Source organism: Plecotus auritus, assembly GCF_963455305.1.
Source record: "Plecotus auritus genome assembly, chromosome: 9".
NCBI lineage: Eukaryota > Metazoa > Chordata > Mammalia > Chiroptera > Vespertilionidae > Plecotus > Plecotus auritus.
In genome coordinates this window covers 58,122,429-58,129,497 of record NC_137783.1, presented here as the reverse complement: position 1 = coordinate 58,129,497, position 7,069 = coordinate 58,122,429, and the positions used below count along the sequence as shown (strand labels likewise).

The following is a 7,069-nucleotide window of genomic DNA, read 5'->3' as shown; positions in this document are numbered from 1 at the left end:
CATTATTATGAATGGATTTAAAAATAATATGAAAATAATTATGGCGATAAAATATTCCTGAACAAACTTTTTTCAATGTAACTACAATTTTAATAATAGAAAATGATGTTTAATATCTTGATTAATTTAACAAATAGCAGGATTGTTTACTGGGTATAGGGAGCTAAGCATGAAACAGTACAAGGGCAGGAGAATTTATGGGATGGTGCTTCTCAAAGGAGAATGTTTTAAGTAAGGATTTATCTGCACAAAGAGTCTGGTCTGGCCTGGGAGCCAGAATTTCTATGAATAGTGAGATACTGAGATTCAAGGCTGAGAACTCATAAGTGATTAGGACCTTCCCTCAAGCCAGATGTTAAACACCCAAAGGAAGTGGAAACCTTCCAGATGGAAAATAGAGGAACTTTGAGAATGCCCAGAGCATTTGCAAAACAAGGGCCATTTGTCCAGTTTCTGGGCTGTGTATTTCAAAACAGGTCAGCCTCCCAGAATGTGGCTGCGCTGCGTCCTGGAGGGAAGAGCAGTCTCTCCACCTCTTCTTCCACAAGCAGCTTCTGGAGGGTTGCAAGACATGCCCAGCGGGAAAGGGCAAGCTGCCAGACTTGACCTGTTAACCCTGTGTTTAAAACGATGTTTCAGCTGAGTCGACCTCAACTCTGAACCAAGCTGCCTCTATTCAGCCCCTGGTGGGACAGGGGCTGCCACCCCCACGTTGCCTTCCAACCTTTGTAACTACAAACTAAGGGCCTGTGTATTTAAGGAAGGAGAGTCTCATATAATTGCTAAACTTAAATTTTGTGTCCATTTAGGAAACAGTGTTCAAGTGAAGCTGGGACAGAATTAGAATAACCAGTGTATTAGGGTTCTCCAGCTAAACAGAATCAATAGGCTATCTCCTATTGAGAGAGAGAGAGAGAGAGAGAGAGAGAGAGAGAGAGAGAGAGAGAGAGAGATTGAGAGAGATTAAGAAACTGGCTCATGTGACTGTGGGGGCTGACAGGTCCGGATTCTTTTGGACTATGCAGCAGTCTGAAGATTCAGGTAGCAGTGGATGTTGCAATCGTATCTGGAATCTGCAAGCCAGTTTCGCTGGAAACAGGCAGGGTTCTCTGTTGAATATTGGGGCAGAATTGCTTCTTCTTTGGGAAATCTCAGTCTACCCTTTTATGGCTTCCAACTGATTGGAGGAGGGCCACCCACCACATTATGGAGGGTAACTTGCTTTACTCAAAGCCTACTGAAACTCGGGGATCTGGGTACAGACTTCGCATGGGTTCTTGTCTGACAAAGATGAAGAATAAATTTGTGGACTAAAAATTTCTTTAATAAAAACATAGAAGTTTATTGGAAGCAGATACAAACTTCATCTGGGCTGAGGTGTCCCCAAAGGGAACCCCCTGGGAAGAGGTCCCTAAATGGGAAAAGCCTGCTCTCTCTCTCTCTTATGGGGAAAAAAAAATCCTCCTCATGTCCCTTTGTCTCCAGTTTATAGATGCTGCAGCTCTTTGTTTGAACCTGACCCTTTCTAATTGGACCTTTCATTAACTTAGGGCCCCCATACTCTCCTCATTGGTTATTTGTTACATAATATCAGTTTCAAAGGCCAAAGCCCATGTGGTACCCTCTTCTTTCTCTCCCCTTATCTTAAAACATTCCTCTATTTTCTGTAAAAATGTCTCTTTTTCCCATCATTCTGTGATTTTTCTTTATCCTCTGTGAATATATGTCTTCCTCCCCCCTTATCCTGTGGCCTTTTCCATCCTTTGTAATTGCTCAGGCCAGAGACACCCTGTTCTTCATATATGCATTCCTCCCCCATGGACTCTCTTTACTAGTATTCCCTAAACCCGACTATTTTGTCCTTAGAATTCCTTTCAATACTGGCTTAAATGACTAACCACATCTAAATAATACCCTGCCAGCAACCTCTGGACTGGTATTTGATCAAACAGCTGGGCACCATGGCTTAACCAAGGCACTCATAACATGAAACATCACAACCAGTGAGTTTGACCAATAGCTTGTCCCTGGCATGCCCCTCTCAGGAGAGAATGACTCCATGGCAGGGTATGGCCTGATACTAGGCATTCAGAGATTCCATGTTTGCATATACCTATATAATCTGTGGCAATTTCTGAGGAACTTCTGTTGTCTACCGGCCTACTGGGTGTAAATTGGGGGTTGGCCAGATAGTACATATTTTCATCTCTCTTGCTACCACTCAAGCAAAAGCAGCCATAGGCAATCTGTAAATGACTGACATTGCTGTGTTCCGATAAAACTTTATTTATGCAAACAGGCAGAGGGCCTGATTTGGTCCATGGGTAAAGGGAGAATCTGGGGTGATATCAGACCTTTTCTCCCTGCCAAACCTGGCAAAGGGAGTGGCTAAGCTATACTCTGGGTTGGGGTTCTTGCATCTGTGGGGGATGAAAAGCCCAAAGGGAGCTTTGCTATCTCACACAGTAAAAAGCCTGGGACTTGGAACTTCCAGGTTGGGTAAGTCAATGTCTCAAAGACATTTTCAAGGGCTGGTTCTCTCCAGGTCTGTGCTCCGGCATCTTCAGCAGGTTGGTTTAGTGCACCCAGGTACTTCAAAAGAGTTCCTGTATTTCTTGGGAGACATGATCACATTCAGTAGCAGAAGAGGAAGAGTGTGCCCCGCTGAGATTCATTTTAGTAGCAAGAAATCCTTTCCCAGAAGGCACTGGGCCATCTCCCCTCACTTTTTGGCCAGAACTAGGGTGTGGGTGCTGCAGAGGATGGACCGCTGTGACTGGCTGGGAGAAGTGTTTGGCTGGCCAAGCGGAAGATGGTAGATCAGCCATGAAAATTCAGGCTGTGACAGCAAGCAAAGCTCAGTGTGCCCTGGGAAGAAGCCCCAGCAATGCCGCCCTAACTGCAGAGCCCTCACAGCCGAGGTGGCTCATCATTCTAGGTGGCCCACACCCGGGACGTGAGCAGGTCTGCAGGGAGGGAGGGCAGCAGGCGGAAGAGAGTTCAGGAGAGCAGTGTCCCCTGTTGAGTGCCAGGTAGGAGGCTCTGGGCAACTGAGAATACCCGACAAGAGGAAAGTAGTGAGACCCTGAGCATGGAGAGTTGCTCCAGCCACGCGCCCCCCTCCCCACGCCCCCGCCCCACCAGACAAACGGGAACTGCAAATGCCCAGAAGAAATGCAGAGCTGCTGCAGGGGCCTGAGGTCAGAGAGGCCCTCACCCCCAGCTGCTGGGCCCAGGCCTCAGTCAAGGAGCTGTTAACGTAAAAACATTCAAACCTGTAAAGAAAGTTTTTTAGTTTATTTGAGCCAAACTGACGACAATTGCTGGGAAGCAGAATCTCAATGGATTGAGAAAATGCTCCAGAGAATGGCGGCTTTTTTTCATCTATTTTTATACATTGCAATCAAAGGAGGAGACGTAATACATTGGTGATAGATTAGAGAGGCGGGAGAAAGCAAAGCAGGGAAACCTCTGGGACTGGATAAAAAGTAAAATGATAGACACATAACAGTCAATAATTAACATGATAACAATAACAATGAAGGAGTTTATGGTCTCCTGTCCTGGCGTGCAGGCACATTTGGTTGTGCCCCAGGGGTTCCAGAAAAAGGGAAGTTACAAGTTACCCAGACACTTCAAGGGTATGTTACCATAGATGCAAAAAGACAGATAGGCTCAGTTATGGTAAAGGCTGACCTTGTCAGGGAAGATACCTGCCTAGGAGGTGACTACCCACCATAACTGCTTTTAGTTCAAGTTTAATTCCAGACCATCCTTTGTGGTGATTTTAGGTCTCTGAGTTTGCAAGACCGCCATGCAGGCCTCCCCTGAGCTTGTCACAGCCGTGGGCAAACTACGGCCCGCGGGCCGGATCCGGCTGTTCTATCCGGTTCTCTTGCTCTCCCCTCCTCTCCTTTACTTTGAATTTATATTAGTTCACACAAACACTCCATCCATGCTTTTGTTCCAGCCCTCCGGTCCAGTTTAAGAACCCATTGTGGCCCTCGAGTCACAAAGTTTGCCCACCCCTGGGTTAGCATGTGGCCCCTTTTGTCCACAGAGCTCTGGCTGGGCTCTCTGCTAACCTTCCAAGAGCTCCAGGGACTGGAGCACAGCAAGTAGGATCCGCAGGAGACCTGGGCCCGAGAATGAAACTTACTTGCACTGGCGCAGGGAAGACCCTGCTGAGGCTGGGATTTTTGTTCTGGGCTTGGAGGCTGGCCATGTGGGAGGGCTGGGCCCAATTCCCAGGCTCCACTGGGTCCAGCTCTGCTCAGGCCCATCAGCAACTCAGGGGGAACTCAAGACACCGGGCCTCTGGCAGGATGAGCGATCAGCACAGGCATGGACGGAGCCGGGGCGGGAGAGCAGGCAGCACTACCTGGGCTGTGTGTGTTGGGGCAGGTAGGGGTGCCTGGTGCTCAGGATAGAAACTGACCCTGGGCATTTGAGCACAAGAGTGAAAAATGAGGCAAACATATTCACAACCAAAGTGGGGCGCTGGTCTTCTGCCTTGTTCCACCTAAGCTAGCTTTCCCCATGCTCTTATACCCTGTCTTCCTCTCCATTTACTCCTGAGAAAAATTAGAATCTCAGATGCTTTTGTTAGGAGGGTCCTTAGGGTCAATGGTCGACACCCTTCTCATTCAAAAGATGAGGAGAGAGAAGCCCAGAGAAAGTGATGTGGCCAAGGTCATGGGCTGGTGAGGTATGTGGCCCGTATCAGATCTTGGACTGATGGCGTTAAGAACCCCAGGAGCCTGTGTTAAATACTGGCCCTCCTGCTCTTTAGCTGTGTGCAGTGTTCAAGTTACTAACTTCTCCATTCTATGGCTTCTCATCTATAAATGTGGTCATAATAGCTCCCGACTCATAGGCTGGAAGACTAGAAACGCCAGAACCCGCACAGCACTGCATGCCGGGCACATTACAATTTTACTGTAACGCTTATTCCTGCCTCGTGTCAGCCACACTTAACTGCCCATCTATCCTATGGGATCAGACAGCATGCCTGATTCACCCTCCAGCCAGATCCTGGCATGGCTCCCGGCCCCCTTGTAGGTGATTAATGAATATTTGTTGAGTTAAATGGACCTTGTTCCTGGCAACCTGTTCTCTAAGTTTGCACTGGTGCTCCTCGTGTGAAAGAAAGGAAGGTGTTCTACTCTGGAAAGAGGAACCAAGACTTGGGGCCTGTAAACATCTTACTGAGTTTCCTGGAAACTGACAACTGAAGCTGGTGGCGCCCTCACCCCAGCCTGGGCCACGTGCAGCTCAGGCAGAAGCAGCTGTGTAGGGACAAATGAATCAGCACAGGCACTGCCCATTTGCGTTACTTGTTATCCTCTCTTTGAAGGGAAATTTGATTTGAGACTCACAGAGGCTTTTCATATACATAAGGTGTTACGCAACCCATTGGCTGGGCTTTTGCACCCACCCCAGGATATTTCTCCAGCTGTAATGCTCCCTGCTTTCCCAGATCACTGTCCCAAGAAACTATGCAAATTTCCCAGGATCTCATGCTATAAGAAAAATGTGCAGCCTATTTTTAACTCAGTATTGGGTTTTCCCTGGGCCTGCTCTGAAGTCTGGGCAAACGCTCCCTGTTGGTGTGCACAGCTGGACATCTGTCTCTAAGCCTTAGAGCTGGCATGTCCTTTAGAAGTGACCTCATTCCCACAGGCTGCATTTGAGGAATGATCTGTGGCCCGAAGCTCAGCAGAGCCAGGGAGACCATATAGTTGGGCTCTTGGAAGCTTCTCTCTGTGAAGTTGTTTTTACTCGTCATAATGTGAAAGAGACTCAGAACATAATGTTACACTCAAATGAAACTCAGCCTCTGGGAATTCCACATTTCCCCTGTGCAAAGGTCTCGGCTTATCAGTTCTTCCTTCTTCTTGGGACAATGGTGAGATAACCAGCCAGGCAGACTCTATGGAAGCAGCCCATATCCAGTCAATGGGGACAGTCCCTCCTTGTCTCTCAAGACATTTCTTCCCCTCCCAGGGGGTCAACCAGATGGCTGTTAACTGGCTGGCCAGCAGCTATTGACTCCAGATGGGCCCAGGACTCTAAGGGGAAAACGCAGCCTGGATGACTGACTAATTTAAAGAGAAAGCTAGAAATTTTGGACAGGCAGAGGAGGGGGCTTTCCCATTTTAACACACAAAATGCTAGTTTCCTTTGAGAGATCAGTGAAGTGTGGGATGGGTAGAATCCTAGGAAAAGAGGCTCAAGTGTATTCCTGAGACAAACATGCTGTCAGCAAGGAATTGGCTCCAGGCTGAGCAAAAAGGAGCGGGTGGGACTTGGCAGAGAGATCTGCATCCCAGGAGAACTGACCAAGGAGAAAGGAAAGATTCCAGACTGGCTGTAGGCCCTCATGTCCAGGAAGGAGCGTTCAGGGGCCAGGTGGACCAGGGGGCTGGCGTTAACTGAGTCCCTGCCAGCGACCAGGTGCTGTCCTTTACTTGTATCATCATTTTTAACCCTCAGTTAATTCTTATTATACTCTCTTTACAAATGGGGAAGTGACAGGCTCTGGGGTGCTGCATGAGCTCTGACCACCCAGGTGGTGAAGAACAGAACTATAGCTCAAGTCAAGGTCTTGTGCATTTGATGGCCAAAATTATCCCTAAATGCACTCCATTTCTTCATGTTAATGGCAAAAAAAAAAAAAAAAAAAAAAAAAAAAGTAGGAATAAGACTTCCAGACTGGCAGGCCAAGGAGCTTGGGGGCTATTTCCAACAAAACAGCTTTTTTAGAGAACATTTAAATACCAGTTATTCTGTCAATTGTCCTAAGGGCATATAGCAAATGGAGACATTTATTTAAGAAAATCTACTAAACCTTGTCTAAGAACAGGGAAGTTGTGGCATTTGAACTATCTTCCATTTCCTTATTCCTCCTTAGCTCTGTCTCTTGGAAATTACTCCAGGCACTCTACTCTGGGCTGGTATGGCCAGTAACACGGGGGCTCTCACTCCCTACAGCTGCAAGAGGGGCAAGATGCTAGTATTTCTCATCCCCTGAGTCCCTGTGTTGAGGAAATTCTATTCTTGGGGGACC

The 7,069-nt window shown here is 47.5% G+C and overlaps 1 protein-coding gene across 3 annotated transcripts in view; it reads right to left on the bottom strand.

Annotated features, from left to right (window-relative positions):
• The window catches only part of LOC308258273 (transmembrane protein 72-like), a gene marked incomplete at its 3' end in the record, with an annotated part of 79,107 nt that overhangs the window by 37,029 nt on the left and 35,009 nt on the right, over positions 1-7,069 (bottom strand). The window lies entirely within an intron of this gene.